Source organism: Aegilops tauschii, chromosome 3 (genome assembly GCF_002575655.3).
Source record: "Aegilops tauschii subsp. strangulata cultivar AL8/78 chromosome 3, Aet v6.0, whole genome shotgun sequence".
In the NCBI taxonomy this organism is placed as follows: domain Eukaryota; kingdom Viridiplantae; phylum Streptophyta; class Magnoliopsida; order Poales; family Poaceae; genus Aegilops; species Aegilops tauschii.
Window position 1 is genome coordinate 610,570,500 of NC_053037.3, and position 12,548 is coordinate 610,583,047.

At 48.8% G+C, this 12,548-nt stretch overlaps 1 pseudogene; it reads right to left on the reverse strand.

The window, feature by feature from the left end:
• Window positions 1-9,718: 9,718 nt before the first annotated feature.
• LOC109761779 (receptor like protein 22-like) lies at window positions 9,719-11,253 on the reverse strand (annotated as a pseudogene).
• Between the last annotated feature and the right edge of the window lie 1,295 nt (window positions 11,254-12,548).

Below are 12,548 nucleotides of genomic sequence, written 5' to 3' on the forward strand. Positions count from 1 at the left end.
TGTTTGCGTAAATTACTTGTATATATAAATAATGTCGACAAACCCTAATCTGAAGATGTTTTGGCAGCAGCCTACCGTCCGATTGTGATTGTCAAACAATGGGATAGGACCCACCGTTGGATCCAATCTTATCAATCGGATCACATCATCAGACTCGATAATCACCATCTGAGTAAGTCGACAGCAGCTAGATCGGTTCAGAGTCTTCAGACTTGGGAGTTTCAGAAAAGAAAAGGTTCAGGCTTTGGAATGCAGAGCACCTGGCCGAACACAATCAACCAACCGCAGATGCAACTATTTTGGATTATACCAGGTGAGTACATCAGAAAACGTGCAACGCTTATACAGGCAGCACATGGATGCTAAGTCACAGTGTCAAACAGATCTATATATCTACCGATCAAACATTCTACATTGAAATGGCATGACAATTTCGGCCCCTAATAAGACCCTAACCCAGCACTATGCATGAGCTCGATGGTTCGTGCGTATGTTATCTACCAGAACCAGATTACCTCCCAAAGTATATACAGTATGTTGTATACGTCACTCACTGTGTAGCTTACCAAGTTCAGGTCCCCTTTGTCTGTCAGTAACTGCTAGCATCATATTCATACCTTCTAAATAGTGCACGTGGCCAGGCGAGTACGTCCTGGTAGGCGGTAGAGATGAAGGCGTACGCGACGATGAGGACCAAGATGTCGTCCAGTAAGCCACGGTACCCCAGGAAAGCTGGAAACAAAACAAACATCACCATAGAGAAACGCTCTTGGAATTCATGGAGATTGTTTGTCGGAAGGAGATGGCTAAATCAACTGGCCGCCTTACCTTCGAGAATAATGTCCATAGGGCTCACGAGGTACAACAGAGCCAGGGTTGCCTGCAAGCCATCCATCAACGTCGGTTCAGAACTTCAGAATGATGTTATTGGCTAGACTGAAACATTACTAACTGTTAAATCAGTGGCCGAAACTAAACAAGTAGAAGGTTCATACTGAAGTAACCGGAGCACACAGTATAGCTATACTATCTAATCTGGGCATCTAGCTGATAAAACCAACATGCTACACTGTCCTAAGCAGAACACCACCGAGAAAATCCGGCAATGGTTGTTTGTATGATTCTTCAACACTTCATAATCGTTCATCTCGTCTTCAAGACAGTCTAAACCTTCACAACAACATGCTATTCTATATTCATTTTCAAAAGCTTTGCATGGAGGGTTTTCGATTGTCTATGCTATTACCGGGTTGGGGGTCATGTAGTTGCAGTCGAATTAAATGCTTACAGAGGGAGTCCTGGATTAGGCGGGTCCTCGGGTGCCCGGCCTGTTTAATATGGGTTGGACTGATGGGCCGTGAAGATAGAAGCCGAAGATTATCTCCCGTGTCCGGTTAGGACTCCTATATACGTGGACGGCAAGTTTTGGTGTCCGGATGTATTTTCCTTCCTCTGCAAACCGACTTTGCACAACCCTAGGTCTCTCCGGCGTGTATATAAACCGGAGGGTTTAGTCCGTAGAGTTCATGAGAATTCTCATAGGCTATCCAGCTAGGGTTTAGCCATTACGATCTCGAGGTAGATCAACTCTTGTAACCCCTATACTCATTGAATACAATCAAGCAGGACGTAGGGTTTTACCTCCTTTAAGAGGGCCCGAACCTGGGTAAACATTGTGTCCCCACCGTCCGTTGTTACCATTGATCCTCAAACGCACAGTTCGGGACCCCTACCCGAGATCTGCCGGTTTTGAAACCGACATTGGTGCTTTCATTGAGAGTTCCACTATGTTGTCGATAGAAGGATCGATGGCTCACCTTGTCATCAACAACGATATCACTTCTGGAAGGAGCCTAACTTCGAGGCAGGTCCTCCAGCTCGGTGGTTTCATTGTGGGCACCCACACGGCCATCAAGCCGACGGCGCCCTCCGCGATCACCAGGCATTGCCTCCGCATCGATCTCAAACACTCCAAAAAGATGGATCCGGTGGACATCTCGTCCTTGAACGAACTGCTAGGTCGCATCGCCGCCCTGGGGATTTCAACGTACTATGATCGGATCGGGTTTAAACCCGACCAGAGGGAAATCAATCTCCCACCGATCACCCACCTCGTGGCGGTCGTCGAGGAACGAGACAAGAACACTTCTTCCCCTAAGTTGAAAACCAGCTATGTTCGGATCTCCGAACCCATTGAACCGGATACACTTCCTTCGGAGGAGATCCCGCGCCCCCCCAACTCAGGGTTGGACTTAGGGTCCGGGGAGCACTTAGATCTTCCCAGACCCGAACCGGTGACCTCGGAGATTTTACAGGCTCCGAACACAATTTTGGGTCGGGATTCAAGTTTTAGCCCACCCGCCCACCACAATCAATACTCTCCAAGCAATTCAGGCCCTCCAGACATATACGACCTGATGTATGTACGGTAGCAACGTCCGGAAACGGTCCATCACTTTTGGGCCAGGTTTCTTCTTGTTAAAAACAAGATTAAAGATTGCTGCGACGACAATGCGGTCTCGGTTTTTTATCACAATTGCACCGATAAGGGAATTCGGAATACCCTCGACCGCCGTCGCATACAAAATTTCATGGAGCTATCACACGTAGTATGGAAGTACTGTGCGATGGAAAGCACATGAAAGGCCCGAAAAACCCAACTGGAACCCGCCGCCTTTAAGCAGTGCACTGCCCGGGCAAAACGGGTACACCCTTACGAGGTATCCGATCATAAGCCGTCAGCAAGAGAAACAAACCCTTTGTAGGGCACAGGTCCGTTCTTGACGAATTGCTTGACAAACCTTGTCAGATACATGCAACGCTGAACACCGAACCAACTCACAGCCTTCGGGCATGTTGGGTACTCCGGCAGGTGGCTAAAAGCGGTGACACTATCCTCACCACCGCTACTCCAGAGAAGCATTCTCCGGAGGATGACGATCTTAACATCTTTACGGTCTTCGACACCTTCTGCTCAAATAATCGGCGCAAAAGGGCACACCACGACCTCACCGATACTAACTAAGTAGCCGCAATGATTCCATGGAACGACGCGGCAATAACTTTCACCGCCGCCGACGAACCAAGGACCCGATCAGTCCGAGCACCCGCTGTTGGGGAACGTAGTATTTCAAAATTTTCCTACGATCACGCAAGATCTATGTAGGAGAGCATAGCAACGAGCATGGAGAGTGTGTCCACGTACCCTCGTAGACCAAAAGCGGAGGCGTTAAGTAACGCGGTTGACGTAGTCGAACGTCTTCGCGATCCAACCGATCAAGTACCAAACGCACGGCACCTCTGCGATCTGCACACGTTCAGCTCGGTGACGTCCCTCGAACTTCTAGATCCAGCTGAGGTCGAGGGAGAGTTTCGTCAGCACGACGGCGTGTTGAAGGTGATGATGAAGTTATCGACGCAGGGCTTCGCCTAAGCACTACGACAATATGAACGAGGTGGAAATATGTGGAGGGGGGCACCACACACGGCTAAGAATCAACTTGTGTCTATGGGGTGCCCCCCTCCCCCGTATATAAAGGAGTGGAGGAGGGGGTCGGCCGGCCTCCTATGGCGCGCCCCAAGGGGGGATTCCTACTCCTACTAGGAGTAGGTTTCCCCCCTTTCCTAGTCCAACTAGGAGGGGGAAGGAAGGGGAAGAGGGGCCGACCCCCTCCCAATTCGGATCGGGCTTGGGAGGGCACCTCTTGGCCACCTCCTCTCTCTTCCACTAAAGCCCATGTATGCCCATTAAGTCCCCGGGGGGTTCCAGTAACCCCCCGATACTCCGGTAAATGCCTGAACTGATCCGAAGCCATTCCGGTGTCCAAACATAACCTTCCAATATATCAATCTTCATGTCTCGAACATTTCGAGACTCCTCGTCATGTCCATGATCACATCCGGGACTCCGAACTACCTTCGGTACATCAAAACACATAAACTCATAATACCGATCGTCACAGAACGTTAAGCGTGCGGACCCTACGGGTTCGAGAACTATGTAGACATGACCGAGACTCACTTCCGGTCAATAACCAATAGCGGAACCTGGATGCTCATATTGGTTCCTACATTTTCTACGAAGATCTTTATCGGTCAAACCGCATAACAACATACGTTGTTCCCTTTGTCATCGGTATGTTACTTGCCCGAGATTCGATCGTCAGTATCATCATACCTAGTTCAATCTCGTTACCGACAAGTCTCTTTACTCGTTCTGTAAATAACTCATTAGTCACATTGCTTGCAAGCCTTATAGTGATGTACATTACCGAGAGGGTCCAGAGATACCTCTCCGACAATCGGAGTGACAAATCCTAATCTCGATCTATGCCAACTCAACAAACACCATCGGAGACACCTGTAGATCATCTTTATAATCACCCAGTTACGTTGTGACGTTTGATAGCACACTAAGTGTTCCTCCGGTATTCAGGAGTTGCATAATCTCATAGTCATAGGAACATGTATAAGTTATGAAGAAAGTGATAGCAATAAACTAAAGGATCATAGTGCTAAGCTAACAGATGGGTCAAGTCAATCACATCATTCTCTAACTATGTGATCCCGTTCATCAAATGACAACTCTTGTCTATGGCTAGGAAACTTAACCATCTATGACGAGCTAGTCAAGTAGAGGCATACTAGTGACACTTCGTTTGTCTATGTATTCACACATGTACTAAGTTTCCGGTTAATACAATTCTAGCATGAATAATAAACATTAATCATGATATAAGGAAATATTAAATAACAATTTTATTATTGCCTCTAGGGCATATTTCCTTCACCCGCCTCCTTGGCCTTAAACCCAATTGTGGACGGCTTCTGACTTACCAAAATGCTCATGGACGGTGGTAGTGGGCTCAACCTCATCTACGAGGACACTCGACAAAATGCATATTGACATAGCACGCATCGAGCAAAGCAGTATCACCTTTCGAGGCATATCGAGCAAAGCCCGGTCAATTAACCGGGACCTCTCCACCCGGTTGTGTTAGGTCATCCCAGAGGGACACCTGGGAGCAACATCCGGGCCAAACCCACAGCTACATCCCCTCCGTCTAGACCCGATGCGTCCGTTTCCCCCCTCTAGGTGCCGGCGGCGGGGCCGTCCGTGAGGGGGGCCACACCCAGGAGACGCGTGCTGGGCGTTTGCAACCGCGACAACACTTTCAGACTACTGAGAGGCCGCGTACACAAGATTGGCGGCATGCTAGCCCCCGGAGGCCGCTGGCCACAGTCGTAGACATGCGAAGGGCAATCCGCGTAGAGGAAATTGTTCGGATACTTCTCCATCACCAACAATTATGAAAAATTACCATCATTCCTATGTGCCTATAGCACATGTGCCCATGTCGTGTAAAAAACTGATGATTTTATCGCGCTCCGAGTAATTAATAATATTCACGCCGCACCGTTACCGCAGAACTTCTACTACTGTGTCATCGCCGTCCGTGAGGGAGGCCACACCCCGAAGATGCGTGGTGCCTCTTCAGACATGCCACCACACCACCCGGCATGTATGAGGACCCGGTACGACGCACCGGTGACATTGCTACCCCCAGGGCCCCCGTCCCGCCTACCCTTGGAGCGGTTGACCACGAGATCTAGCCCTTTGACTTCCTACAGACAGGCTTTGACCAGTGGACCTCTCCATCCGGTTGTGTTAGGTCAGCCTAGAGGGACACCTGGGAGCAACATCCGGGCCAAACCCACAGCTACATCCCGTCCGTGTAGACCCGACGCGTCAGTTTCCCTCCTCCAGGTGCCGGCGGCGGCGCCTTCCGTGAGGGGGGCCACACCCCGGAGATGCATGCCGCCTCTTCAGACATGCCACCACACCACCCCGCATGTATGAGGGTTGGTGCGACGCTCCGGTGGCATTGCTACCCCATAGGGCCCCCATCCCGCCTAACCCTGGAGCGGTAGACCACGAGATCTAGCCCTTTGACTTCCCACACATGGGCTTTGACCAGTGGTCCTCTCCACCCCATTGTGTTAGGTCAGCCCAGAGGGACACCTGGGAGCAACATCTGGGCCAAACCCACAGCAACATCCCCTCCGTGTAGACCTAACGCGTCCGTTTCCCCCCTCCAGGTGTCGGCGGCGGCACCGTCCGTGAGGGGGGCCACACCCTGGAGACGCGTGTCGCCTCTTCAGACATGCCACCACACCACCCGGTTGTGGTAGGTCATCCCATATAAACACTTGGGAGCAACGTCCCGTCCGTATAGACCCGATGCGGCTGTTTCCCCCCTCCAGGTGTCGGCCGCCGCCGGCGGCGCCGTCCGTGAGGGGGGACACACCCCTCTATATAGATTCGAAAAGTATGGTATTTATGCTTATATTAACACATGCTACATGTAAGTTAATTAAATAACAACACGTAAAAGAACAAAAATTTTCTATATGAAATGCAAAAAAAATACTATGCGGACGGCAAAGCCGTCGGCATAGCCGGGGCCAGGGGCAGATGGACGGCGCGCCCCGGATCAATGCCCTGGCATCTATGCCGTCGGCAGCCGTCGACATAGGTGGTGGTCGGTGCGCCTCGGATCGATGACGTGGCACGCGCATCTATGCCGACGGCCGCCCGTCTCTGCCGTCGGCATAGATCGGACGCCGTTAGTCGCACGTCACGAGTGGGGCCGCCGGGCCCGCATCTATGCCGACGGCTGCTGTAGGCGTAGGCTGGGGCTAGGCCGACGGCCGATGTGTGCCGACGGGGGCCGTCGGCATAGCTCGGGATAGCCCGACGGCCTCGCTACGCCGACGGCCTGGATTCGGCTGTCGACATATCCAGGAGTAGGCCGAAGGTGGCCGTCGGCATCGGCCCCTGTTCCGGTAGTGATTGTACTATTCTTTGTGGAAACTTTACTTGTGTTACTTTTATCCATTGTCAACCACTAGTAGAAAAATGGCCTTTAGTCCCGGTTCATAAGGGCCTTTAGTCCCGGTTCTGGAACCGGGACTAAAGGGTCGTTACTAAAGCCTCCCCCTTTAGTCCCGGTTCTTACACGAACCGGGACTAAAGGCCCTCCACGTGGCCGCTGCCTGGAGGTCCACCTTTAGTCCCAGTTGGTAACACCAACCGGTACTAAAGGAAATTTTATGATTTTTTTTTACTAGTGAACATGGCTGCTGATATCTTGGCCAGTAGGTCTGAGGGCTCAGAAACTACTGTTTTGGGAAACTAAGACACCAGATTTCCTGTCCGATATATTTTCAGACGATATATATAGGCTTTCGCTAAAAAGAAAAGAGAAAACAAGGGGCAGGTAGGTAGCCAAGTACATAAAATTACATTCATATTCCAATTGTCAAAAAATTAGAAATTACATGCATATTCCCGCAAAAACGATGTAGTTTCGACCTGTTTCAAACTTTGAAGATATAGTAACTGTGCAACCTTTTTTTTCCTCAGAAAGATTATATCTGTGTGTAAGCTGTTGATATTCGTGTAGGCCACTCTGCCCCTAGTTAGTTCTTGGGAGAAGTGACATCCGAGGAGACATATCGCTTTGTGTACTGGTGGCAAGCTCTTAACCCTGATTCTGACTTGTAACATGCAGACAGACCAGCCCCAGCCAATGCAAGCGCTGCGTAGGGAGCACATCTCCTGGCAGTCAATCAAAAAGAAGAAGAAACTGTTTAGCTGAGAAAACGGAGAAGAATCAATCAAGAGTTAGAAAATACAAGTAGTAGTAGGAAGCTGCAGAGTACGTACCTGCAGGCGCGGAGGATTACTTGACCGGGCTTTATGCCAGGCCTCGAAAACAAATTGTACCAGACCCCCGCCGCGCACAGACCCCCTGCTTTCACATCACAGCTTGGATCAACCACGTATGACGAACCCCGGGAAATCATTAGAGCATCTCTAAAAGTGAAAGGAAGGCTGTAAGGTACTCCCTTCGTTTTAAAATAGATGAACAAACTTTAATACAAAATTAGTATAAAGTTGGGTTATATATTTTGAAACGGAGGGAGTAGCTAGTACGTACCGGCGCGCGGCGGCGGGCTTGTGGTGCTCGACCCAATCCAGCGCCGACTCAAGCGCCGTCTTCCTCACCACCCCGTTCCTTCGGTCTTCCTCACGTTCGTTTAGTTCACAGAGGTACGCCCCGTAATCACCCAGCCCGTGCCGTTCGCTGCGCACCATCGCCGATCGATCTCTCTCTTGTTAGACTGATTGATTGATTTTCTCGGCTGACAAGAGAGAGACGTCTTGTTCGATTGATTGATTTTCTCGGCTGAAAAGAGGTGTCACTTTATTGAGGGGGTGTGGTGAGAAGAGACGTCCTACTCGTCCAACAACACCGGGAGGGAGAAACAACGCGACTGGCCGTCGGACTCGGACCGCTGTTCTTGGCTAAACATACTGCGCCGGAAACTCTGTTTGCGGTTTGCCACTCTCTTCCGTCCGTCCAGCCCAGGCCCGTACCCTTCAGTCAGCCCATGGCAAGTGAAAAAAATGCCCATTGCCGAGTCTATCCTCTCGCCGGAGGGCGCCAAAAAAACAGAGGCACGCTCCTCCTCCCCGCCGTCGACGGCGACGGCTTGGACACCCGGAGCACTAACAGGATGCACGGCGACCCTTCGCCGGAGCTCGCCGAGGCGCCGCAGCCTCGATACGGGAACGGAGCCCACGAGGTACATCTCGTCATATATCAATTTTCAGTATGTTCGATGCCGCTAGTTAATCAGTTTTGTCGTCGATTGATTTAGTTTCCGTCAATTTACTGAACGGGAGATGGAGGAGGAGGGGGCGGATGTGGCCGAACTGAAAGGGCAGTTCGTCGGAACTAGGATGGTCCTACGAGCATATGGAGCATATACTGAAACAACTCGTGCAGCTATCCAGAATCAGATAGCTAGTAATGAAGCTTTCGTGTTTGATCTTTCAGCATTTTACGGAGCGCACGAAACCACTTGACACCAATAGACTTAAAAAACAGAACAATCCCACGTCAGTTTCAGAGTTGCGATCCAAAACTGTGTTTACAATTTTTTTTTGCAAATCTTTGTTTTATAGTTGACCGGGAATACAACAAGTCTCTGAACTCATATCCAGAACACAAGCACAGAAGCTGCCATGACAATCACAATGATACCAGGATCTAAATTTCTGAATCAAGCTGTGTTTGTTTCTGTTTGGTGTTATTGCCTATTATTAGAGTAGTCAAGTAGAGCAACCTCCTGTTAACATGGTGCATCGAGTCAGCATAATTCAGACAAAATGTTCATCTTTGGCCTGTACAAAATGTCAGTACAAAACTAGAGCTCGTTTTTCAATCAGGGGAGGGTGAGGAATGAGGAAGGCTAGATAAAGAGGCCACGAATCCACGGGTATCGTGCTGACCAATAACGGGCCACAGCTGGAATCAAGACTAGGAAGGGGTGATGAGACTGCTACGGGGACTGCAGCCATGGCTGTGGGAGATCTGCAAATGGACGTCAGAGCTGCAAGATGCAGCACTGCCATGGCATTAGTATCATAGGCAGGAAAGCAGGACAGATCGTTGATGACAGTCTTACAGTTTCTGTATAAGCATCACAGTATGCTAACAATATTACATAAGCATCACAATACACAAATTATGATACATGATAATGTAGAAGTACAAGCATAGGGTGACTTATTACAACTTAAACTTATAGCTCCCTCCAGCAATAGCATAAGTTTACTGACTCTCAATCTTGTGTCTTCAGATCATGTTCACAAAACCCGAAACCATTTGCCGATTTTCCTCCATTTCATCAAAATACCGGCAGTGAATCCAACGCCGAAACCCACCCCAACAAAGAGAAACAAGATAATATCAACATGATCCCCAGATGGTGCCTCATTTGGTTTACTTGAATTGACACATGGTTTGGACAAAGGCGGTCCACAGAGCCTTGCATTCCCTTCATATGAAGTGTTATCAAATGTGAAAAACTGACGTGACTGGTATCCTTCCATCCAACTTGTTTTCGCTCAAGTTTAGAGTACCAAGAAATGTTAAATTTGTTAACTCTTGTGGAATCTCCCCAGAAAGCTCATTCCAGGACAGGTCTAGTGATTCCAACTGACTCATCTCGCCAATTTGTAATGGAATCCTCCCTTTAAATGCATTGTGTGACATGCTCAGGATATGCAGTGAAACTAGCCTTCCAATAGATTAAGGAATGTCACCATCCAGTGCATTATTTGAGAAGTCAACTATAGTTAAGGTAGACAAGATTTTCTCAAATGTCACATACTGCCCTTTGTATGTAATTGCAAGAGTATCATGGTAGTAGGAAGAACTGTGTGACATTTGACGGCCTAGGACATATCCAGTGTTATTTGACTTTGCCATCATAGATGACAAACTCTTAAACCACTGTGCATCCAAACCACCGGAGAAGTTATTTGAGGATATATCAATGATTTGTAACTTTGGGAAGTATTCCCGAATTTTTTCATCTCTGGGAGGATAAGCAAGTGAACCATAAAACTGGTTGGATCTTAATACAAGGACACGAAGATTGGAAAGCCTACGCAGCCAAGATGGGAAAGTATCAACCATCTGATTCTTTCCAATGTCAAGAACCTCCATGTCGACGCAGGTGGAAAGAGACCTAGGCAGTCTACCTTCAAACTTGTTGCCATGTAAGCCTATTGTCTGAAGATTACAATTCTCATTAACATAGTAAGGCAATGTTCCTTCAAAGTCATTCTCCCTCAAATTTAATATGGCTAAGCTTCTACCCTCAATCAGGCAGGATGGCATTAACCCATTGAAGTTGTTATGTGACAGGTCAAGGACTTCTAGCTTTCTTGCATCGCAAATAGAATATGGTATACTCCCACTTATGTTATTTTTTGACAACTTGAGATAAGCAGTTTGGCCAAGATAAGCAGTGAAGTTTGGCATAGTAGAAGAGAATGTGTTGTTTGAATAATCCAGGACTTGCCCCTGGTTTTTACAGTAGTTGGCATTTTTTGAAGCCGTTCGTTTGTCTCGATCTAACGGCGCATACATACGTAGTACTCAAAAGTACACAGATGAAAGTACTCGAAAGTACTCAAAAGTACTAATGACAAGGTGGGGACGCCTTTTAATCTAGGGGCATTTTAGTACGAAATATATGACAAGGTGGGGCCCTCTCGTCCAATGCAAAACCTCTGCCCCTCTCGTCCAATGCAAAACCGCCGCCCCTCTCGTCCAATGCAAAGCCGCCGCCGTGGTCCTTCCCCTCTTCCATCTCCATTACAATTGCGGCCATCTCCTAGCCTTCTTCTCCTTCTCGCGGCCGCAACTTTGCTCTTCTCAGCTTCCACATCCACCCCCCTCTTACATCCACGCAAAATCCTCGATGGAGCAGCAGATCGAGCACATCGGCGGCGGCGAGAACGCCGACTTCGTGGAGATCGCCGGCGGCGAGAACGCCGACTTCATCGAGATCGCCGGCGGCGACCAGGTCAAGATGGCCAGGTTGACGGAGATCTGTTCTTGGTTTCACAACATATTGCAGATGAACCCGACGGCAATGGCCACTTTGAACCAATTGACGAGGAGGGAGAGGGCAAAGCTTCCCCCCCACCTGCACAACCGATGCACAAGGTCGAGATCCTCCTCTGGGCGATGGAGCAGGCCGATTCATCCAGCCCGTGGACCAGGCGGAGGTGGTGGGCATTCAGATCCAGGGTAGAGCATCCACTGGATCAGGAACCCACGATGCACGAGGTGCCATTGCAGATTGTGGAGCCTCCAACCGAGTCGGAGATGACTCCGAAGCGCAAGAGGAGGAGGACAGTGGTCGCGGCATCGCTTCCCCGTAGTTCTCCACGTTTCCCTCGTCGCTCTCCTTGTCTGAACGGCGGCCGTAGCTATGTTTAGGGTAAGATTGCTGAATTTCATTCATCATTATTTGCCACTTGCTTAATTTGATTCTCTGCAATATGTTCTTGCTACTTGTGTACTTGAATCTGTAGCCTCTGGATGGCAGCTTAGTTTGATCGACGACACTGGAATGAGTCTAGGCATATAGCATTGCTAAGTTTACTTGCTATGTGTTGATGTGCTGGAGTGGTATCCATGATAGGAAATTTTGTCTGTCACCTCAAGAGTTGTGTTCAAATTACGTGATGCAATATGTGTAAATTGAACTTGCAATATTTTGGCTAAGAAGTGCCTCCAGACAAGTTCAGTACACAGTTTTAGAGTGATAGACTCTGGGTTGACACTGAAATATTTCAATACTGCAAGTTCAGTAGATAGATGTAGGCATTGAAATATTTCCGTACTAACCGGTTCTCACTGAAATATTTGAGTAGTGCAATTGCAGTACACACGGGTACACTCTGAAATATTTCAGTAGTGCAATGCAATTTCAGTACACACGGGTAGACACTGAAATATTTCAGTACTGCTGTTTCAGTACACGCACACAACCCCTGAAATATTTTGGTGTAGCAGTTTCAGTACACGCGCGTAGCCACTGAAATATTTCTGGGGTGCTGTTTCAGTACAAGCACGTAGCCGCTGAAATATTTCGGTGGTGCACTTCCAGTACACGCA